At 49.9% G+C, this 23,780-nt stretch overlaps 1 protein-coding gene and 1 long non-coding RNA gene across 2 annotated transcripts in view; one reads left to right on the plus strand and one right to left on the minus strand.

Moving 5' to 3' along the window:
- Positions 1–21,801, minus strand: part of SCNN1B (sodium channel epithelial 1 subunit beta) — a 60,971-nt gene extending 39,170 nt beyond the window's left edge. Inside the window, exon 1 of the mRNA XM_060648776.2 lies at positions 21,671–21,801. The gene's annotated coding sequence lies outside the window, so the exon portion shown is untranslated. The remainder of the gene's footprint in view (positions 1–21,670) is intronic.
- The window catches only part of LOC132689222 (uncharacterized), a 117,889-nt gene continuing 114,170 nt past the window's right edge, over positions 20,062–23,780 (plus strand). The window contains exon 1 of the long non-coding RNA XR_009614916.3: positions 20,062–20,414. This is a non-coding gene — a long non-coding RNA (uncharacterized LOC132689222). The remainder of the gene's footprint in view (positions 20,415–23,780) is intronic.

The raw sequence follows: 23,780 nt of genomic DNA on the forward strand, positions 1-23,780 counted from the left end.
TCTTTCTTTATGTTGACTCACTCTTGTTTTTACTTAAATACCTACTTTAGCTTCGTCCTAAGCCAGAGTGTCCACAAAATCACAGGTTCGCTGTCACTAATTATATACGTTTTCGAATACACCTCAACATAAATAATTACCGATGAGATCAAAGACGTCTGTCTGCACACCATCTAAAAACCATCTCCACATGCCCCCTCGCACAGGGAGACACATTCAGCAAGGATCCTCCCTTGCCTCATAAACTCGCCAGATTAGATAAAATACCTCACCATTTTCAACGGTAGGTGTTGTTACAAAACCCGTTCTGTTGGTTTCTCCACTACCAGGCCCAGGATTATATCGGCCTCCAGCCCAGGAGAAGCTTGACATATGACCTGCCATCCAGACGGAAGACGGCAAGCTCCGTGACCTTAGATGTGCCTTGAGCTGCCAGAAAAACCCCCTTTCTTTTTTAATGGGCATTTATTTATTTATTTATCTAAATTTAATGTTAAAAAATGTTTATTTATGTTTTTAATGCTTATTTATTTTTGACAGGGAGAGAGAGAGGGAGAGAGAGAACGAGTGGGGGAGGGGCAGAGAGGCAGGGAGACACAGAATCCAAAGCAGGCTCCAGGCTCTGAGCTGTTGGCACAGACGGACTTGAACTCACCAACTGTGAGATCATGACCTGGGCTGACGTCAGATGCTCAACCATCTGAGCCACCCGGGTGCCCCTTGAACGGCCTTTTAAAAGAGACACAGGCAGTCATCTGGCCTTTGGCTAGTATGCTAAACCTTGGAGGACCTGAGTGCTCCCGGGTTGTCATTTCCTTGTTCATCTGGTGACCTGGAACCACGGGTGGGTTTGAAAGGGGACTACCCTTCCTGACAACAAAATCTCCAAGGCCTGGCTTCTCTGCATGAACACAGATGCGCACAGCAAGAAAATCTAAATGTACAATGGAGTGGAAGAATGGAACACACTACCATCTAGGCATCCAGTGAAAGGCCGGAGAGCCGTTAACAAGGATGGTTAATTATTTCTGTTTAAAACAAACTATGGACTTATAAATAACTATGTGCCTAGGGAAAAAAAAAAGTTTGGATGAGATTAACCAGAATGTTTATAATGGTTATGTTTGGGTGGAAGGATCTTGGGTTATTAAAAAAAAAAGTTAAAAAATGTTTTTAGTCTGTGTAACTTTTTTACAGTGAACACATATGGCTTGTATAATGAATGAGAAAATGATTTTTTACGGCAACACAGGAAAAAGCTTATGAGAGGATGTCACTTGACAAAAACGATATGCTAACTACAGAGCTTTCTCGACTTAACTATGGGGGTTATGTCCCGATAAACTTGTGGCAAGTTGAAAATATTCTAAATCAAACAGGTATGTAATACACCTGACCTACTGAACATCACAGCTCTGCTTAGCCTGCCTTAAAGCTGCTTGGAACACTGACATTAGCCCATAATTTAGCAAAATCATCTGACACAGAGCCTGTTTTATAATTAAGTGGGGGAATAGCTCATGTAACTGATTGAATATTGTATTGAACATGAAAAGCAGACTGGTCGTATGGGTATAGGATGATATCAGTGGTTTATTCTTGAGACTGTGTGGTTGCCTAGAAGCTGTGGCTGGCTACAACCCCTGTGCAGCATCATGAGAGAGGATTGTATCACCAGCCTGGGGAAAAGATTCCAATTCAAAATTCCAAATGTGGTTTCTACTGAATGTGTATCGCTGTAGCACCATTGTACAGGTGAAAAATTGTAAGCCGGACCATGTGCATGTGGAAAAGTGGATTGTCAGGAAAAGTGGTGGTTAGGGCAGTGGGAATTATGAAAGATCTTTTTTTTTTTTTTTTTTTTTTTAAATGTAGGCTTCTAGAATGTAGACAGAACTCTGGGAGAGGGGTAGCAGGGATTCTGGATTGGTTGGGATGAAGGATCTACTATCTGGCAGAATGTAAGCTTTCTAGAGAAGGTCAGGTTGGATGTACACTTCAGCTTACATTCTAATATTCATACTGCTTTCCAAAAATTTCTGTTACTTTTACAGTTAAAAAAATTTTTTTCCACTTATTTTTCAACGTGTTTTTTTTTTTTTTTTTTTTTTTTTTTTTTATTTTTGGGACAGAGAGAGACAGAGCATGAACGGGGGAGGGGCAGAGAGACAGAGGGAGACACAGAATCAGAAACAGGCTCCAGGCTCTGAGCCATCAGCCCAGAGCCTGACGCGGGGCTCGAACTCACGGACCGCGAGATCGTGACCTGGCTGAAGTCGGACGCTTAACCGACTGCGCCACCCAGGCGCCCCTATTTTTGATAGAGAGAGACAGAGCACAAGTCGGGGAGGGGCAGAGAGAGAAGGAGACACAGAATCTGAAGCAGACTCCAGGCTCTGAGCTGTCAGCACAGACCCCGACGCAGGGCTCGAACCCACAAACCGTGAGATCATGACCTGAGCCAAAGTCGGATGCTTAACCGATTGAGCCACCCAGGCATCCCTATAGTTTTGTTTTTTTTTTTTTTTAATTCAAGAATATTGAATAAACCCCCAAAGGGAGGGCTGCTCTATCAACTAGGAAAATCTGCCTGGGGTCTCGGGCAGCCTGACAATTTCTTCCACAATTTATGCAGGAGGACCTTGCCTTTCCTCTTGGGAAAGGGGTGAGCCAAAGATGGATTTTAGAGGAGGAGGCAGACTCAGAACTGCATTTCCTGGATGGCTCCTGTCTTTCAAACTCTTGTTGACAGAGTCTTCATGCTGTGTTTGCTCTCCTTACCTCGGCTATACCAGGCTTTATCCTGTACGATCACAATTACATGAGAAAACACCTCGCTCACCAGGCCCACTGCCAGGATCCATGTCACCTCGTTCTAAGGGGCAGATGACTTGGGGTGCCAATGGTGAGGACACGAGCCCACGGCCCCACCCCTACACAGCCATGCAAGTGGCCACTTGCTCAGGGTGGGTGGTGGGTGTTGACAGCTGGCAGGGAAGAATGTGGTCAGTTTCAAGTGCTCCCTACTTCTCTCCCCGCCAAGGCTGGAGGCAACTTGGAGTGGGCAGTCCCCACCCAGCCCGGAGCAGAGGGGGAGGAGGGAGGTTGGTTATTCCACTGGGAATAAAATGCAGTGTTCCCAACTAGAGTCCGAAAAGTAAGGTCAACCTGATGGTATTTTGAGGCTCAGGTGGAAGGCCCAGCTCTCCTCTGTTTCCCATTGAGACACACAAATTATTCTATTATTATCAAGATGGTGAGCGTTGGAGTGAGCCTGCCTTGGACTCGAATGACGTCTTGGACCCACCCTATCCCCTCTGAGCCTCTGTTGCCTCATCTGTAAATGCATCCAATAGTAGCACTTTCTTCCCTGGGCTTTTGTTTTCAGTGACCATCACGAGATAATGCTTGTAAAGCACTTGGGGAAGGTGTTGCCTAAATGTTGGCTATTATTTAGGGGAAAGAAAGGTGAAAACATGGGGGTGGCTGCTAAGGTTACATTCTTATCTGCAAGGCTGCTTTAGAAAGGACAGGTGCTAGAAGGGGAGTTTCCCAGCTTGGTAGACGAATGATTCCGTTCGTCCGGGGACTGCACTTCCTGGAGGCTCAGCTTGCCTGTGTCACATGCCTGTGGGAAACTTTCCTCGGCTCCCAGTGTCTGCAGACTGAAGACCAGACCTTCCGCTCTGCTGGCTTTGATGATGCCTCACAATGTGCCCCCAAACTACACATCTTTTTATTCTCCTTGCTTTCCTTCAAAAATGGGATAGCTGGGTTCAAATCCCAGCTCTGTCACGTTCTCACTGTGTGACCGTGTAGAATTGACTCATCCTCTCTGTGCCCTGATTTTCCCATCTGTAAAACAAGTGGGAAATAGCACCTATGTCACTGGGTTGGTGTGGAGGCTAAATTGTAAATATGAAGAAGCCCTTTGCAAAGTGTCTGGCATGTGAAGAGGGATGAGTGTCTGTGAGTGATCTCTCTTGTGCTTCTCAGACCCATGTCCAGTAGGACCACTCACTGAGTGCCACAGATACTCCCGATCTTCCCACCAGCATAGTTCTATTCATGCTGCTTCTGCCCTGGACTGCCTTTCCCTCAGGCCCAGCTCCCATGCCACCTCTTCCAAGAAGTGTCCCATTCCCAAGGAATGGAAATCATCTTCCCTCCTCCTTAACCTCATAATATTTTCTGTGGGCCAGCCCCTCCTATTATATTTGGTCCCACCCCCCTCCTATCATGGCTATTCATACCCCTCTCTAATCTATCCTACTGGGTGGGGAGGTCCCTAGACAGATTTCCCCATGAGCTTGGAACTTTGCATACAGTAGGTGCTCAAAAAATGTGTCTGGACTTCAGGGCTGGGAGGCAGGGTTGACTTTCAGCCGCTCTCCTCAGGTAGGCTTGCGAGGGTTGTTTATGGCAGGAGACCTTTCTGAATGGAAGGCGGCTTTCACCCAGACATTCTAAATATCATCACTGCTTGTATGGGAGGGATGAGGCAGGAAGTTCTTGGTCTCCCTCCGTCTACCTGCCACGTGGAGTTATGTTATGGGCTGAGTGTGGAGATATGGTCTCTAGAGAGGTGACGAGTTAAAATGAAGCCAGTAGGGTGGGCCCTAAGCCGATCTGACCGGCCTCCTTTTTGGGACACCCCAAGAAACACCGGGGCTGTGTGCTCCCAGAGGAAAGACCACATGAGGACACAGAGGGAAGCAGGTCATCTGCAAGCCAAGGCTTCTGGGAAGCCAACTCGGCCGCCACCTTGATCTTGGACTTCCAGCCTCCAAAACCGGGAGAAAGTAATTTTTTATTCTTTAAGCCAGACTGTCTGTGGTATTTTGTCATAGCAGCTCCAGCAGACCGATAAGCGCTACGAAAAGAGAAGTAACCAGTAGGCATGACAGTGTGTAGGGTGAGGAGTGAGAAGGGTACTGGCAGACCCCCTCCTGAACCTGGGACTGGGGATGAGCGGGTCAGTAAATCCACCCCACTGCCCCTGAGTAGAAATGATTTAGACTTAGGGGTGAATTTAGTCTTTTCTTCCCTAACCAAGGGATGCTTTAGAAACCCTTCTTTCCAGGTTAAGGGCAATAGGTGGAACTAGGGTACCTTAAACTCTTTTTTTTTTTTCTTATTAGGCAAAGAACAAGTTGAGTGTCCAGCACTTTGGCGAAAAGACCTTGTAGTATTCCTTCTACCAGCCTAGCAATGGCTTCCTGTCCCACTTAGAATAAAACCCAAACTTCTTACTGTGTGGCCTCAAGCACCGGTAAGCCTGGCTCCTGCCCACTCCAGGCTCACCTCCTACCCTTCTCTCCTGTCCTCGCTTCTGCCCCTCCAATATGCTAGGGTCTTCCAACCTCAGGGCCTTTGCACTTGCTGCTCCTGCTGAGTGGAACAGAAAAGCTGGCTGTGCATCGGTCACTCGGCAAGCTCTTTAGAAGACATGCGTGCCGGGACCTCACACACAGTGACTCTGGCTCTGCAGGTGGAGGCAGCGTCTGGCATCTGTACATTTTTTTTTTTTAATTTCCACACAGAGTCTGATACACAGGCAGAGTTGAAAACCATTACTCTAGATCTACCTTCATGGGGCTAGCTTCTCCTTTGAAGCCTCAGCTCCAATGCCACCTCTCAGAGGTGACCTGACCTCCAAACCCCCAGAGTGCTCGAGCCCATGGCCCTATTTCTTTCTCCATAGAACCTAACACCCTGGGAGACGATCTAATCTATTCATGTGCTTCCTGTCTGTCTCCAACCACCGGAGTTTTAAACTCCCTGCAGGTGCACCCTGGGCCTCTCTCATTTCCAGCTCCACCCCAGTAGCACAGCTGCCCTATCCAGGACAGTAGCCACGACCACACAGGGCAGCTAGCGGGTGCTGGAAAACCCCACTGGTCCAACTGAGATGTGCTCTCCGTGTGAAACACAATTCGGATTTCAAAGAAATAATGCGAAAAACAGAGACATAAAATATGAATATTTTGCAAGATGAAGAGAGTTCTTGAGATTGGTTGCACAATGTGAATGTACTTAACACATCACTGTAACATCCATTTGATAATGGTTAAGATGGGGGGCACCTGGGTGGTTCAGTTAGTTAAACATCCAACTCTTGACTTCAGCTCAGGTCATGATTTCATGGTTCGTGAGTTCGAGCCCCGCACTGGGCTCTGTGCTGGCACTGCAGAGCCTGCTTGGGATTCTCTCTCTCCCCTTCTCTACCTTTCCCCCACTCACGCTCTCTCTGTCTCAAAATAAATACATAAAAACTGAAAAAATAATGGTTAAGATAGTATATTTTATGTTTTTACCACAATTAAAATTTTTTTTATTTTTTTAATGTTTATTTATTTATTTTGAGAGAGAGAGAGTGCAAATGGGGGGAGGGAGAGGGGAGAGAGACAATCCCAAGCAGGCTCTGTGCTGTCAGCATAGAGCCGGACACAGGGCTTGATCCCACAAACTGTGAGATCATGATCTGAGGAGATACCAAGAGTCAGATACCCAACTGACTGAGCCACCCAGGTGCCCCCTGCAATCAAAAATTTTAGGGGCACCCGAGTGCCTCAGTCAGTTGAGCATCTGACCTTGGCTCAGGCTGATCTCACAGTTTGTGAGTTCAAGTCCCACATCGGGCTCGCTGCTGTCAGTGCAGAGCCTGCTTCAGATCCTCTGTCCCTCTCTCTCTACCCCTCCCCTGCTTGCCCTCTCTCAAAAATAAATAAAACATTAAAATAATAATAAAAATTTTAAAAATCTCATTAACAATTCTTGATACAGATGAAATGTTGATGTTGATAATACTTTGGATATATGGGCTTGATAAAATATATTATTAAAATTAATTTCAGGGCACCTGGGTGGCTCAGTCAGTTAAGCGTCCGACTTCAGCTCAGGTCACGATCTCACAGTCCGCGAGTTCGAGCCCCACGTCGGGCTCTGGGCTGATGGCTCGGAGCCTGGAGCCTGCTTCCGATTCAGTGTCTCCCTCTCTCTCTGCCCCTCCCCCGTTCATGCTCTGTCTCTCTCTGTCTCAAAAATAAATAAACGTTAAAAAAAATTTTTTTTAATTAATTTCAACTGTGTCTTTTTTTTTTGAAAAAAACAGCTGTCAGAAAATTTTAAGTTGCTTATGTGGCTCAGATTTGTGGCCTGTATTATTTATACTGGTCAGCGCTGACCTAGAACCATAGCTGGCACACAGCAGGCACTTAAATATGAGTTGAATACAAAAATGAATACAGTTGCTGCCAAATAGGTGCTTTCTCTGAGCACAAGCAAGCCATTCTGTCTGGCAGACTGCAGGAAAGTGGGAGGGAGAAGGCGGCTGAGCAGTTTACATAACTAATCATAACTAACATCGACTATTATGCTGATAATAGCAGCCACTGTGTGTTGAGCACCTAACGTGTGCCAGGACAGTCATGACACTTTTTATGCACGTCATCTCATTTGATCCTCGAGTCCATCCTGCATCCGTTCGTTGCACAGCCAACTGCCCAAGGTCACCCAGCTAGTGAGTGGAGAGCTAGGGTTTGCACAAGGGCTCTCCAAGCCCCCCCAGTGCACCTGCCCACTGTAGGGGCCACTCTGGGTATGATCCCGTCCAGTGGGACTGGAAGGCACCGCCTGGGGCTGACAGTGGGCAGGGGTTTCCGGCTTCTGGGGGCAAAGAGCTCTTGTGAGTCAGTGAATCCCTGCTCTCAAGGGTCCAGGAAGCAAGTTAAATAATTCATAATCTCTGATCTTCTTAAGCTCACCCATCCAGATCTGGCTGCCGGCCCTCTCAAGTTCAAGGACTTCAGGGAACTGGCCCTGGACTGGGTGGTCATTCTTGTTCAAGGCAGTTGTGGCTGATGGCGCTGGGCCCAGCCTGACCAGAGAGAGGGCCCTGCCCATGTCCCCAAAGCTGTAACAGCCACAGCCTGTGGTGACAGGCCTGGGCCCACCTAATACCCCATATCTGGGGTTTGAGTCTGTTTGAGCAGGGCCCCCCTGCGGTATCTAATGGGAGACCTCCCTGGGGGTGGCCTTTATTGTAAGATGCACAGATCAGAACTCCTTGGAATGGGGAAGAGGTTTACAACACACGGACAGAAAGTTCTCCCACCTCCAGGGTCCCGCTAGGGCTTTAAGTTTTTTTTTAGATTATTTATTTTTGAGAGAGAGAGAGAGAGAGAGCAGGAGAGAGGCAAAGAGAGAATCTCAAGCAGGCTTCACACTGTCAGTACAGAGTCCAACGTGGGGCTCGAACCCATGAACCGTGAGATCCTGACCTGAGCCGAAATCATGAGTCGGACGCTTAACTGACTGAGCCACCCAGGTGCCCCTCTGGGCCCCCACTATGTGTTTAAATCGTGAGTTTGAACTTGAGGAAGCTGCTTGGGTCTTCTCAAAGAGACAATTGACCAAAAAAGTCAGCAAAGACCTCATTCCCTGGGCAACAGCTGAGTGTCAAGGAGTCTGACCTCAGAAAGAACAAACATGGGGTCATCTGAGGAACCTCAGAGCACCCTCACCCCAGGTGAGAGCCAATGGGTCAAGCCCACAGTGCATAGCCAAGAACGATGTCTCCTAAAGTCTGGTCCCAGAACAGTGGCAGCATCGCCTGGGAACTAGTTAGTAAATCCTCAGATCTCCTGAATCAGAAACTCTGGGTTTGAACAGCCGTTCCCCCCCCCCCCCCCAGCCTACAGGAGACTCTGTGCCATGCTAATGTTTGACAATGAGGCTTTCAGCCTACTACTCAAAAAGTACAGCACTGGGACCAAGCAGATCACCATCCTCTTGCATGTCGTTCGAGACACAACATTCCGGCCCCACTTGCCCTACTTGCCAAGACCCGAGGGCACATGTGTGCATGTTGAAATTTGAGGTGCACTGGCCTAGAGTTCCCTACCATTAAGTCAAGGAGTCTCAGGGGCGCTTGGGTGGCCCAGTCGGTTAAGCGTCTAACTTCAGCTCGGGTCATGATCTCACAGTTCGTGAGTTCGAGCCCCACATCTAGCTCTGTGCTGACAGCTCAGAGCCTGGAGCCTACTTCGGATTCTGTCTTCCTCTCTCTCTCTGCCCTTCCTCTGCTCATGCTCTCTCTCTCAAAAATAAAGAAACATTAAGAAAAATTAAAAACAAAAAAGTCAAGGAGTCTCATACTCAAATGCTTTCAGGAGCCAAGCAGGGGATGCACAAAAAAATGAAGCCAAAGCATATCCAGCTGATTATCGCCACTGGGAAACATACGCTCGGGAGGACCAGAACTTCCAATTTTCCAAGAGAATCTGGAAACCCAGAAGCCAAAGTGAAATTCCCTAATTTAAAAACTACTGCGTGGGTCACACAAAATAAGACCCGTGGGGTGCCAGCTTGCAAACGTGCTCATAGACCTCAGGGCCGGAAAAGTGTCTTATGCTATTGGCAAGCTTTCTGAGCTTGGGACAGCCCTCCCAGGCATGGCAAGAGGCATGGGACTCCAGAAGGGCTGGGACACAGGTCCTCAAACTTGGCTGCATCACAGAATCACCTGTAGATCTTTGAAAAACACTGATGCCTGACTCCCACCGCCAGAGAGCCCCATCTACCTGGTCTGGGGCATGACCTGAGCGCTTTTCAAAAGCTCCTCAGGTAATTCCAACATGCAGCAGAGTCTGGTAACCACCAGGCTACAGCAGGAGTCTGCAAACGTTTTCAGTAAAGGGCCAGACAGCACTAGCTTAAGCTGTGCGGGTCACATAGTCTGTCACAGTTACCCAATCTGCCACAGTAGCGAGTGCAAAAGCAGCCATAGTTAACAGGAAGTGTTTTTTGACAATACTTTATGAACTCCCCATTTTCAATTTCATTTAATTTGCATGTTAATGGAATATTATTTTTCTCTTGATTTTTTTTTCAGCCATGGGAAAAAACCATTCTTAGTTCACAGGCTGAGAATCAACAGGTGGTGGGGTGAGCTTGGCCTTGGGGCCAGAGTTGGCTGACCCCTGAGCCGGAGGAATGAATTGAGGGCATGGAAGCCGGGACTGCAGGCCTTCTCCTTCCCGGTATTTGCCCACACAATCTCCCCTACACAATCTCTGCAACCTTAGTAGCACTTGATTATGAAAAGGTTGTGTTGACAAGGCCCGGTCAAGTATTGGCTTGATCTGGCTCTGGGCCACAGACTTCAGATTGGGCCCCCAATCCTTCAACACCCTGGCAGGATTTCAGGGAGCTGCCTTCCAATGGGCGACTCTGAACCTCACCTCCCCCCGCGCTGGCGACGTCATTAAGCTTTAATATGTAGTGACCATTTAACTACACGGCAGGCGCTGTGCTTAGGGCTTTACCAGCACCATCTTGTGTCCTTCTCACATATTCACCTATGTTATTATATAACCGTTTTTTTGGATGGGGAGACTGAGGCACAGAGAAGTCAGATGATTTGCCCAAAGTCACACAGTGAGAGTAGTAGAGCACAACTGAACCCTTGTCTGACTCCAGAGCCTGTTTTCATAACCACTTTGTTTTATCACCTCTCGATGATCTACGTTAAGGACAATCAATAATCCATCACCATCACCAGTCAGACAATCACACAATGCCAGACACAGCCTTCTCAAGGACAAGCCTCAGGCAGCAAACCTGGTCTCTCTGTATCTCAACTGGCATCTAGACACCATTCAATCTTCTCTGCCTTGAATTGCAGCCAGACCTGGGGCACCCAAGATAGATTCTGCACTCTCTCCAGGAACAAGGAGGCTCACAGAGCTGCCTCATACAGCTGTGCAGGTATATACTGCACAACTCTAGGTGGCATCATTCACAATGCAGTCTATGTGAAGGACAGCCCTGGAGTTGTGCAGCACACAACCCACATAGCGGTTCATAGCAGCCTCGGAGGCTGGAGGTGAAGTGCTCATGATTGCTTGGCATAGGATTGACCTTGGATGCTCACTATGACTGTTATTTGGAAATAGATCATCAAAAAGGGAGAAAGGCCCAGTAGGATATGCCACGATGGATGGTGGGGGTGAGGCTGGCAGCTTTGGGGAAGCCTTGGAGTCAGAAGCAGGCTGGCTCCTCTTGCGACCTTCCCCATCCTCCTCCAGTCCTGCCTCAAGTTGCCCTGAGCTGGCCCTCCAGTGCCCGTTCTCACGCTGGGCAGCACCTGGCCCTCAACGTCCAGGGCTGCTGGGAACTCCCAACCAATCACTCAGGCCCTCCCCTTACCAGTGTTTCCCTGTGTTTGCTTTGCTTTTATGATTTGAGCCAGGACCTGTGCCAAGGGTTACCTGCACCAGCTCTCGTGACCCTCATCACAACCCTGTGAGGCAGGAACCGATCGAGATCATCCCCGTTTTACAGACAAGGACTCTGAGGTTCAGAGAGTTTAGATCTCATGCACCAAGTCACATAACTGGAAAGTGTCAGAACTAGGAATCAAATTTGGGTCTTTCAGACTCTAGAGTGCAAACTCTTTTTTTTTTTTTTTAATTTTTTTTTACATTTATTTATTTTTGAGAGACAGAGCACAAGTGGGGGAGGGGCAGAGAGAGGAGACACAGAATCCGAAGCAGGCTCCAGAATCTGAGCTGTCAGCACAGAGCCCAACGCGGGGCTCAAACTCACAAACTGTGAGATTGTGACCTGAGCCGAAGTCTGACGCTTAACCGACTGAGCCACACAGGCGCCCAAGAGTGCAAACTCTTAACAGTCTTTCTAGGGGATGGATGTGGTGCGTCTTCTGGGTCTGATGCCCTATGTGCATATTGGGCCTTGGGTCTGGGAAGCCATGTGGGTGACCATAACATTCATTGCTGCTGGTGATGATGGGGATGAAGGTGATGATGATGGGGATAGTGATAACGATGACAGGCGTAAATGTGATGATATATATACCTACTGGATAGGGTTACTGTGCAGATTCAAGGAACTAAGTCAGGCCAAATGTATCTCACTGCACCTGTCCTACGTCAGCATTCTGCAAGTGCTGGGTCAACTGGGCTTCCCGTGCCCTGGACCTCCAAAGTGGGTTCCACTGCATTCGAGTTTATTGAGTGAACACCTTCCTCTTCCAACACTAGGTGAAAGGCAAGAATCAAAGACAAGGAAGGGATAAAGGGGGTAACATTCTTTTCCCTTTGCCCCTCCTTTTTCCAACTAAGTCTCCATTTCCTGCCACCCTCTAAAATCCAGCTTGGGGTACTGGGCCTTGGGCCCAACCTCTGGAACCGAGTCGTTGGGAGGCAGGCCCAGCCTCTGTGTGCTTCCTGGGTCCCTGGATGGCCGTCTGGCAGGAAGAAGCCAGGCCTCCAGGGAAATTTAGAGGCTAAGAATCTGGTGCCCAGGAAGGTGAGGGGCGGTTGCCCCAAGAGTCACAGCCACACGCAAGCTGGGCTGTGAGCTGCCCCTCTCTGTTGGGGGAGATTCGAATCAACCCACACAGTGACCCAGGGTAGTTCCTGGGAGGCAAACAGCTGAAACCTTACACTGTGGGTAAGCCAAGGATTTCGAGAACTCTGTCACGGAGTAAAAATTTCCACTCCTCTTCCGCACCCACTTCTCAAATAACACCTGGAAGCCGAGGACAGGCAGGATAGGGAGAGCAAAGTGGGCTCTGTGGTCAGATTGCTTGCTTGGGTTTGAATCCCAGCCCCAGCATTTATTTACTAGTGCTGTGTGACCTTGGGCAAGTTACTTAACCTCTCTGAGCCTGTTTTTTTTTTTTTCTTATCAGCAAAATCTAGATAATCACACCGAGTTTTGCTGAATTGTTGGAAAGATACAATGAGATCATGCACTGAGAGAGCTTGGTTTCTCCAGGGGTCAAATGGGGAGGATATTTGTACCCTTCTTTTATGATGCATGAGCCCAGCATGTAGGACATGCTTGAAAGACACTGCCTATTTTTATTATTATCACTGTAGGGGAGAAAGCCACATGGACCTCAGCAGCGTTTACTTGACGAACTGAATCACACGGGAAAGAGAAACCAAAGTCAGTTCATCTCTGTGAGTGAGGCAAGCAAAACAAGATGGTTCCCAGATGGAGCGGTCACACCTCGAGTGAGTGACAAGCTTTGGGGAGCCGTCTGACCGTGGAGAGGGGTCACAGGCTGGGGTTTTTAGCCAACTAGATTGTAAGATGCAATGAGAACTCCGCCCCACCCATCCAGCCAAGGGTGGGCCCCAGTGGGAATTCAGGAGTCAGAAATGAGGCTGGTGAGGGGGTCTCAGGGTAGGGGGGCCGAGGAGTCTCCTGGGGGCTGGGAGACATGGCTTGCTCACCACTGTATCTCCAGTGCCTGGCCCGTGGCTGCAGTGGCAAAGCAGAGAACAAAACAGACACGACCTAACCCTCTAGAAGTTTAAATCCCTGCAAACTCATGTTGTAGCATTTCAGGAAGCACTCCCTACATGCTAGGAAATGTTCTCGTTCCCCTTGCCCCCTGACCGCCACCCTTCTCCAGGCTCTGCCTTCTGCATGTGTGTTGCACGGAGACCCACTCACTGGGGCCATCATCCTGTGACTGGGTCACCACCCGTGTCACCTAGTGTCAGAGGGGTCAGACTGGCTCCCGTTCCTACAAGCCTGCAAGTTGTAACCACCCCGTCGTCTGTTCTCCACTTGAACATCACTCCTCCCTGGACACACAGAGTCAGGCCCAGATTCTGATGTTTCAACTTTCACTAAGTTCTACAGGTGAAGGTGTTCCTGGCCTTTCAGAGGCTCGGGGGGCCTCTCCTCCCACGGCCCCACCCACCTTCCTTCTCAAAGCCCAGCAAGAATGGTGCAGCATTTCTGGAGTCAATTGGAGCAGTGAGAAGGGTGGGGCCAGTGACTGAGGGGCCTGTGGCTCTAAGCTAAGGTGCTGTGCACTTAGCTAGCTGAGAGCCCCTGGGGCGGGGCGGGAGGTGCTGTGGTCCCCAGTCCACACGCCAGCACTGGGGCTCAGAGGCTAAGTATCAAGCCCAAGGTCACACAGAGCTGAGCTGTAATGCCAGCCAGTCTGACTCCCAAACTCAATGGTTACACAAACTGCCTCTCCAGGACTCTGGGTAAATCTTGGTGAGAATGCTTTGAGGACAGGGAATCGTCTCCCCAAGCAGCCTGTGGGAAACCAGGACTCCCCTGGACCAGCACATGGCCCCTCCTTTCACTAGGGAGCACCTCCCACGTGCCCAGCACACCTCTAAACAGTTCACAACCCCTCCTCCATCCCTAAGACCTTCAAAGGTGGCCTTCACGTCCACAGGCACAGACCCCGAAGGTTCTTCCTAGTCTCTCTCACCAACCAGACTCAACATCCAGCCCCCATCCAACTCCTCATTGCAGCACAAGCCACAGAGGACGATCAAAGGTGATCCTTCCTGGGGTGGGAGGTGGTGCCTCTCAACCAGGAAAATCAACAAAGTCCACACACAGCCATGAGTAAGAGAGCCACAGTGGAATTTCAGGAATCAGCCTGCAGAGGGCGGGGGAGCTTGTTTAGGGAGGCCACGCAGCCCCTGCTTGAGGTCTTCCCTGGAGCCCTGGAGCCAGATCGGAGCAGCTCCTGAAGGAGGGTGTTTCAGACTTCCCAGATCTTAGCCTTCCTTCCAGACCTTGGCTCAGGGACGAGCTCCACGGCATATCAGGAGGAAGCAAGGCTTGCTTCGTCCCAGAGGTCTGCAAGGAAAGGGACACCAGTGGCCCCAGACTCCCCAGCCCCCACAATCCTCAAGACATTCCCTGTCAGGGAGGCACTGTGGAGGAGGAGAAAGTTGGGACTGGATTCAAGTTCTGTTGTTATCACTGTGTGGCCTGAACTTCTGCAAATTCCTGAACCTCTCTGAGCCTCAGTCTCTTACGGCCTCGCCCCTCATTTGCTGGGCATTCCCCACCTCCCAGCAAAACCCCCAGGTTTGCTCTGGGTTCAGCTCAGCCCCATAACTGTATCTTGGCTAGGACCTCATTTCCTTAGTGTAAAAAACAAATTCCTCACTTAAAAACAAAAATGCTAAGATTTCCAGGCTTGTTTCAAGTTAATTTACTTATTTAACAAACGTTTATTTAGGACTTACTGTGTGCCAGGTGCTGTTCTAAGCACTTGACACATTTAATCTTCATAACATCACTACTGAGGTGAGAGTTATTATCATCTCCAGTTGACAGATGAGAAAACTGAAGCACAGAGAGGTTAAGTAACTTGCCTGAGGTCACACAGCAGGTAAGTACAGAGCCAGGATTCTGATCCCTGTGGGTTAGCAGGCCCAGGTTAGGAGTCACTGCATCTTTTGTATATTCCCACCAGCTAAGATTTCTTCTGACTTTATATTTTGTAATTTAAATTATGGAAACACATACTTTTTTAACTTCGCAAATACAAAGTGAAATTAAAATACAGATGATGCTTTTATAAGCTCCCTAGACACCATCCCCATCTGAACCTGCTGGTCTTCATATGTGGTCCAGTAGCTGACTGTAGCCTCCCCATTCTCCTAGTTCTGACTTCCTATGATAGTCCCAAAGATGCAGAGCAAGCGCTTATCTCATCCTTTAAAAATTTTTTTTAAATGTTTATTTATTTTTGAGAGAGAGAGAGAGAGAGCGTGAGCAGGGGAGGGGCAGAGAGAGAGGGAGACACAGAATCCGAACCAGGCTCCAGGCTCTGAGCTGTCAGCGCAGAGCACCGACGCGGGATCAGGGACCGTAAGATCATGACCTGAGGCTAAGTCAGGCGCTTAACCAACTAAGCCACCCAGGCGCCCCTCATCCTTTTATAAAGGGACTCTATGCACACAGATGGTAGAATACTACACACTGTTCTATACCCTGTAATTTTCTTTTAACAATGCATCTGGGAGATGGTTCCACATCCATTCATAAAGAGCTACTGCTTTCTTTTTAGTGACTGCATCATATTCTCCTGTGTGGCCCTTCCCACAAGTAACAGTACTTGGCTCCTTTCTGACGGGTGTTTACTTTGCAATTGTTTGCTCTGACACACAACGATGACTATCTTTGTTGTGTCCAATGCAAAGATATCCACTGGGTAAATCCCTGCAGGTGAAATTGCAGAGCCATGGGTATGGGCCTCTTGAATATCGACAGTTTTCCTAACTACCCCCCACTGAGGGGTACCTGTGCTCCTGCCCGCAGGGTTTGAGAGTACTGGTTTCCCCCACCCCATGTCCAGCACTGAGTGTTACCCAGCCATCTGGCAGGTGGGAAACAGAATTGGTGTGGTTTGGCCGTGCAATTCTTTTTTGAAGAATGGTTGAGCACATTTTGTCTGTTTGAATTTATGCTTCTTTTTATGTACTTCTATTTAGCCAAATCACATCCTTTACTTTCTTCTTTTTTTTTTTTCTTTTTTGGATGGGGTGCTTTCTTCTTTTTTTTTTTTTCTTTTTTGGATGGGGTGCTTGGTCTTTGATTTGTGAGCGCTCTTTATCCATGTAGTTAACTCTTTGTCATAGAAGTGACAAATATTTTTACTAGTTTGACATGCCCGGGCTTATGGGTACTTTTGGTTTTGGTCATGCAGGAAATAGTAAATTTTATGAAGGCAGGCCTAGAAACTTTGATCTTTAAGGCAAGGCCATGTTTCCACCCATTAGGCTGTACTGCCTCCCACTCTTTTTCTTTTTTTTAAGTTTATTTATTTATTTTGAGAGACAGTGTGTGAGCAGGGGAGGGGTAGAGAAAGAGGAAGAGAGAATCCCAAGCAGGCTCCACGTTGTCAGCCCCCAACATGGGGCTCGATCCCACAAACCACAAGACCGTGACCTGAGCTGAGACCAAGAGTTGGATGCCCAGCCAACTGAGCCACCCAGGCACCCCAAGCTCAGGGCTTCCAAGAGGATGTGTAGAGGGTGCCTACTTCTCAACTGGAGGTTCTCTGCAGTACGCTCCTGTCCCCAGCCTGGACTTCCTTCCTCGTCACATGACCTGGAACCTCCTTAATGCTTTTTTGTGCAGAGTCTTGGGATCATTCTCCACCATTCAGGACTTGTGCCTGGACACATGTTCTCATGGGAGCTCCGGGGAAAGGGACAGCCCACAAGAGCCCCCAGGCACAGAAGGGTCTCTAATAACAGGTTTTTATGGGGAGGGGGTGGGTCCTCAGCTGCCTGGGGCATCCCTCACTTTCAGCATCTCTGAAATTCAAATCTTGCTCCAGACCCTCAAGGTAGGCAGAGGTTGCAAGACTAGAAAGGAGAGCAAGTTCTAAAGAATAAAAAGCCCAGGAGGGGCGCCTGGGTGACTCAGTCGGTTAAGCGTCTGACTCTTGATTTCGGCTCAGGTCATATCTCACAATTCATGAGACCTAGCCCTGAGTTGGGCTCGATGTTGACAGCACAGAGCCTGCTGGGATTCTCTCTCATCCTCTCTCTCTCTGCCCCTCCCCATCTATGTGCACTCTTTCTCTCAAAAAAAAAAAAAACAAAACAAAACAAAACAAAAAACCAAAACCCAAAATCCGCGAACTCCACTAAGCCCTTCAGCAATGTCCAGCATGGAGGGAAACTTGCCTTTGTCTTAGGACATACCCTCCATCTTTGGCCTTTGCTGAGGAGAACATTCTCATCGTCTAGTGGGAGGTGGGTGCAGGTGGCTGGAGGGGTCTCATTTGAAGTTTTTCTTTAGGCCAGTGACCCTGAAATCTTTCAGCACATGGAACCACCTCTGCAGGGTTTATTAAAATACAGGTTGCTGGGCCCCACCCCCAGTCTCTGATTCAGTAGGTCTAGGGTGGGTCTGAGAATCTGCACTTCCAACCAGCTCCCAGCTGAGTCCAATGCCAATGCTCCTGGTCCACGGACCACACTTTGAGACCTGCTGGCCCTTTGTTCCCTGGGCTCCCCCATCTGGTATGAGTGAGGTGCAGAGAGGGCTGGAGACACACAGGCTTTGTTCCAATGGAAATCACAGCAGCAACTGCTCCATGCCAGGTCCCATGCTGAGGTGTGTGCATTTTCTTATCTTCACAACCAACATCGCAGTAGGTTTTACTAGTATTACCTCTGCTTTATGATGAGAAACAAGGCTCAGAGAGGGTGCACAGGGCTTTAGAATCAAACAGATCTGGGGTCGGACCCCAGCTCTGCCACTGACCCACTGTGCAAGCTCATGGGCAAGTGCTTACCCTCCCTGAACCTCTGACTCATCAGTAAATGGGGATCACAGATGTGATTCCCAAGGGCACTATGAGGCAATTATAAGAGCACCTGCACGTAGTAGGTATGCAAAAAATGTTCATCCTCCTTCCTGTCATAAGCCCCATCATGATCTCAAGGTCCTTTTCTTATTACTTACTTATTTATTTATAGAGCGTGCCCTCACGTGCACACAAGTGGGACAGGAGTAGAGGGAGAGGGAAGGAGAGAATCTCAAACAGGCTACAGGCCCAGTGAGGAGCCCAACATGGGGTTCGATTCCAGGACTGTGAGATCACAACCTGAACCGAAATTAAGAGTCAGACACTTAACCAACTGAGCCACCCAGGCGCCCCTCAAGGTCCTTTTCTGTCTCCTCTGTATGGCAGTGCTTTTCTCACTCCACTGCTCCAGAGAAACTCCTATTTATCCTTCAAAACCCACCTTAGAATCCCCTCCTCTTTGTATCTGTCCCCGAAATGTTGTCCTCTTCCAGTTTTTGGAAAGAAAAAAAATCTAGGATGGTAGCATCTGGTTTGAAAAAGGAATTCAACGCATTACTTTCCTTCCTTTCTTCCTCCTTCACTTGTGTTTCCACAGCGTTTATATCAAGCACAATTTGGAGTACAAATGATGCTCTCCCAGGGACCAGGTGGCTAATGTCACCATTATCAGCATCAGCATCATCAACACTTAGATAGTATGCACCATGCCCCAGACACTGTTTTAAGAGGCTTACATTCTTGACTCATTCAAAACCTAAAATAACCTTTTGAGGCAAGTGCTACTTATTATCACACAATTAATTTGTGGCAGAGATGGGATGTAAAAGCTGGCTGTGAGTTTATGTTACTAAGTTTTGTGTTATGTGGTCATTATGAAGGAGGCCAGGTGGGGACTGTGGCACCTTGGAAGGTGCCCATCTCATCTAAGGGGGCAGCCAAATGTTGGGCCCAGAGTTGTCTGTTTCTCTGATTTCTCAAGAGGATCCAGAGATAGAGATTTTTATGTGACATCTCCCACTTTTTAACATTTGAGAGTCATCTAAAATACAAGAAGGAGGGTGGGCCTCACAAAAGCTGCCCATGGGCCTCCTTTGCAACTTCTGTCTCTTGTATCTCCAAGGTGGGGACCTTGGCTCCTTCATTTCTGCATCTTAGCTCAACGGGTGTGCAGTTCACCTGTTGCAGAGGCTTCTGGACTCCTCTGAGCTGAGCTTGGCGCTCAGTAGCCAGGAATCTCATCCTCCAGCCCACTCAGCACTCAGGATTCTCCAGTCTGGATTTGGGGTGTGGACAAGAAATGATGGACCCAATGGTGACTCTGGGTGTCACCTCCACCCAGGGGCCATCTCCGGGTCTCTCCCTGTCCCAGACAAGACTTCCTACTTAGGGCTGACAAGGCTCTGAGTATTTTGTTTCATCACCCCACGAATGCACTCCATAGTTTTGGGAGGTTGCCATTAACCTCACCCCCATGGTACAGATGAGAAAGCTATGGCTCACACAGGGGAAGGGACTTGTCCCAGCCAGGAAGCGGTGGACCTAGGATGGTAATGCAAGCACCACCGCATTCCAGCTTCTCCCCAGATGGCTGTTCACAGGCATTCCACCAAACTATGGATGGTCTTGGCACACATTCCAACACAAGCGCACTCTCATCGCACAGACCAGACCCGGAAGGGAAGTTTGTGTGACACAAATAGGACCTTGGATACTCCCATCTGCTAGCCATCTTTCCTAACTACCTGTCTCCTACTGGAAGTTGGGGGCGGCATTGGGGGCATCTGGAGAGAATCCCTGGATGCCGACCCTTTTGGGAACTCTGCCCACTGGTGCCTGGACAGGCAGAGCTTGTGGCCTGGCTCGATCCCAGGCTTTTGGGCTCAGCGGAGATCGCAGCGAGAGAGGGTGTCGTGTTCGTGTTTGCCTAAAGACAGGACAGAAGTGTGCATATGTGCACCTGTGCATGTGCGTGTGTGTGGGGTGCACACACGTGTGAACCTGCGCACGTGTACATGCGGCGACCTGCACGGTAGCATGTATGCAACTCGTACACGTTCTGTGCGCATGTGCATGGGCAGACGTCTTGTGCGCATGTACACGTGTGGACGCCTTGTGCGCATGTGTAAATACAAGCACGTGAGAAACGGAGAGGCGAGCACGTTGTACCACAAATTCAGATCCTGTGACGTTAGTGTACGACAAAGAACGAAAATCTTTCTTAACCCAGAGATGTCGATTTACGGAAAAAGCTGAAGTAGAAAACAGCCCCGGGAATTTTTATGACCAGGTGAGATTTATATGCGCAACATGGATAACTCTCAAAGAAATGATAACTGGCGGGCTGGGGATGGTGGAGAGGGGGGCCAAGTTGCAGAATATGGACGGATTATACCATTTCTGTTAAACATCTGCCCACAACGTCACTATGCGTTTTAAGTGTAGATCTGGAAGGAACACCCTATGTTGTGCAAGTGGTATCTTTCAGGGAGCAGGGAGGGCAGGGATTGGAAGGTTATAGACTAAGAGGAATGGATGAAGGATCCCTGTGTTCCTTCTGGCATCACACAGTTCAGTTCAGGTAGGTCGGGTCACTGGCAGATGCCGGGTGGGGGGCACAGAGATGCTGAGACCTCAGGGGGGCATTTCCACACGTCCCCCATGGACTGTGGGAGGGCTCTGCTGCTAGGGAGGAAGGAGCCTTGGCTGTCCTGATCCAGGTCCCTGGTGGGCATGGGGTGAGGGACCTGTCGTACCTCTCTTGGGAAGAAACTCTGCTTCCTGCCTAAACTTGTCCGTGCCTCAGTTTCTCCGTCCACGCTGCGGTGGGAAGGGCCTGCTCCGTGCTGCCACACACCCTCAGTTCCCTGGTCCCTGCTTCCCCGGGGCACACCGAAGCCAAGCCTTCACGAAGCCAAGACAAGCTCCCAGGACAGACCCCCTCTGGGGAGAGGCAGCTAGGAGCTGGGAACAGGCCTCCTCCCCAGCAGGAGGCCACGCAGACAACACGGGGTCCCCCCGGGCCCCACAGGGACGGCTGACAGGGGAGGCCAGGACGCACGCTCTGGGGTCAGACTTCTGGGCTCTGTGACTGTCACCGGGACGCAGGCAAGCTTCACCACCCTCTGCCCTCAGTTTCCCCGTCTGTGAAATGGTAACACCACGGAGCCCCACCGCCCCAGGATGCTGCGTGGCTGAAGTCGGGCTGTTCCGCTTCGCGACGCCCAGTGCGGAGCCGGCGCTCTCGGGTTTCGCGGGTGTCACCCTCTGGGGCGACAGCTCACCCCGCCCCTCCGCGCCCAGGACGCCACGGCCCTCTCCGCCGCCCCAACGCTCTTGGGGCTCGCTGGGTTCCCCCTCTTCCCACTCTGGGAGCTTTTGTCACCCCGCAGACCTCCCCCTGCGCCCCGACGCTGGGTCCCAGCGGCGCCGCCGCTAGCGCCCAGACGCCCCCGCGAGGGAAACTGAGGCGGGACCCACGGAGCGCGCGGGGGGAAGGCGCCGCGGCAGGGCGGACCCTGCGTTCTCCCGGGGTCGCTGTCATACCTGCTCCTCGCAGCGGCTCCGGGCGGCGACAGAGGCGGCGGCCGGGCGTCTGCGGCGCTGGGGCTGGGAGCGCGCGCGGCGACGGGGATAAGGAGGGAGCAGGCCGAGGGGGCGGGAAGCCCGGTACCGCTCACGGGCGGAGCTTGGCGGCGCAGACCGCGGGCCGACGCGCGCACGCTCCCGGCCCCGGCCGCTCTCCTCCCGGCCGACCAGCTTCGGCCCCGCACACCCACTAGTGCCCACGGGCCACCCCCACGTACCCCGAGCACCCCGCACCCCTGCCGCCCACTCGCACGCACTCCGCATACTACTCCCCCACACACACACCCCGCACGTCCGGACCCCCACCACACCCACACACGCCCCAATAGGTGCACATAGACCCCCTTACTCGCGTGTTTCTCAGACGAGTCACTGTCCCCGCCAGTCCCCCCTGCACATCATAGGCCACGTACTCCCTAACCACTCCGTCCTACCTCTCGGTGTACCAAACACAACACACGCGTGCACCCCTGTTACTTCCACACCACGCCCCACCCCTGGCAGATTACCCTCTGGGCAAGGTGGGGATTTTAGGCAATTTTGCAAGGAACAGGCTCCTTCTTGAAGCTAATGCCCCCCCCCCCCCCAATGTCCATGAACCTCAGCTGACCTATGAGATGGAATTAGCTCACCTCTGATTTCCCAGTGACCTCCTTCTCTCTGCGTCAGCCACCCCCTCCAAGGTCACTCCTAGATCCCAGTCTTTCCCTGAAGGCCCACCTCTGCATTAGAAATTCAAACACCCTACCTACTGGTTTGGGCCTCTGGGCTTCCTCCCAGTGACCCCCCCCCCCCCCAACCCGCCCGTGCACTTCAGCTTTTGCTCACTGCCAGGCTCTCCCCTTTCCTGCAGTCTTCACTTCTTTCCCTCTCTTCTCTTCATCAGGTCATGTTTCCAAAGATGATCACTTTAGCCACTTTCTTGCCAATATGCTTAACACGTTGTTTCTCATTGCACATGCATAGTGAACCCCAAAAGTCAGCCTTCTCCATCCACCATTGAGAGACCGGATTCCTTTTCTCTTGTCCTGTAACAAATGACTACAAATGAATTTGCTTAATACACACAAAATGATTGTCTTACAGTTCTGGAGGTCAGAGATCCAACACCCCTAAAATCAAGAAGAGGGAGGACTGTATTTCTTCTAGAGGCTCTAGGGGAGAACTATTTCCTTGCCTTTTCTAGCTTGTAAATACTGCCTGCTTTCCTTGGCTTGTGGCCCCTTCCTTTACCTTAAGAGCCAGCAATAGGGGGCCAAGTTTTTCTCCCGTACCATCTGTCCAGTTCTCTCCCTTTGGCATCCTTCTTCCACTCATCGAGACCCTCCTGATTGCATTGGGCCTCCCCAGATGATCCTGGATAATCTCTCCGTTTCTAGGCCAGCTGATAGCCAAACTTAATTCTATCTGCAATCTTAATTCCCCTGTGCCATGTAATTTAACAGATTTGCAGGTTCTGGGAATGAGGACATAGGCATCTTTGGAAGGCCTTTGTTGTGTCTACTGGAGAGGCTGAGCCTTCTAGAGGATGAGCCCTGCTGGAGAAAATTAGTCAACCAAGTTTTTTTGTTTGTTTGTTTTTTTTTTAAGTGCACACACGCGCATGCCATGGAAGAGGGCAGAGGGAGAGGGAGAGGGAGAATCTTAAGCAGGCTCCACACCCACTATGGAGCCAATTGTGGGGCTCTATCTCACAATGTTGAGATCATGACCCAAACTGAAATCAAGAGTTAGACCCTTAACTGACTGAGCCACCCAGGTGCCCCAAGATTTTTGACAAGATAAATCTCTGAACTTCTAAAGTAGAAATTTTAGTTTATTCTTATCGCTTTTGTAGTAAACAAGTAATACAATAAAATATGGCATGTTTATTCAATGGAATACTCTACAACACTTAACAAGAACATATTTTATGTATATGAATGTCTATAGACTTCAAAATCGTGACTGAGGGGCACCTGGGTGGCTCAGTCAATTGAGCGTATGACTTCAGCTCAGGTCATGATCTCACAGTCCGTGAGTTCAAGCCCCGCGTTGGGCTCTGTGCTGACAGCTCAGAGACTGGAGC

The sequence above is a fragment of the Panthera onca genome, chromosome E3 (assembly GCF_046562875.1).
Source record: "Panthera onca isolate mPanOnc1 chromosome E3, mPanOnc1 haplotype 2, whole genome shotgun sequence".
Classification (NCBI taxonomy): domain Eukaryota; kingdom Metazoa; phylum Chordata; class Mammalia; order Carnivora; family Felidae; genus Panthera; species Panthera onca.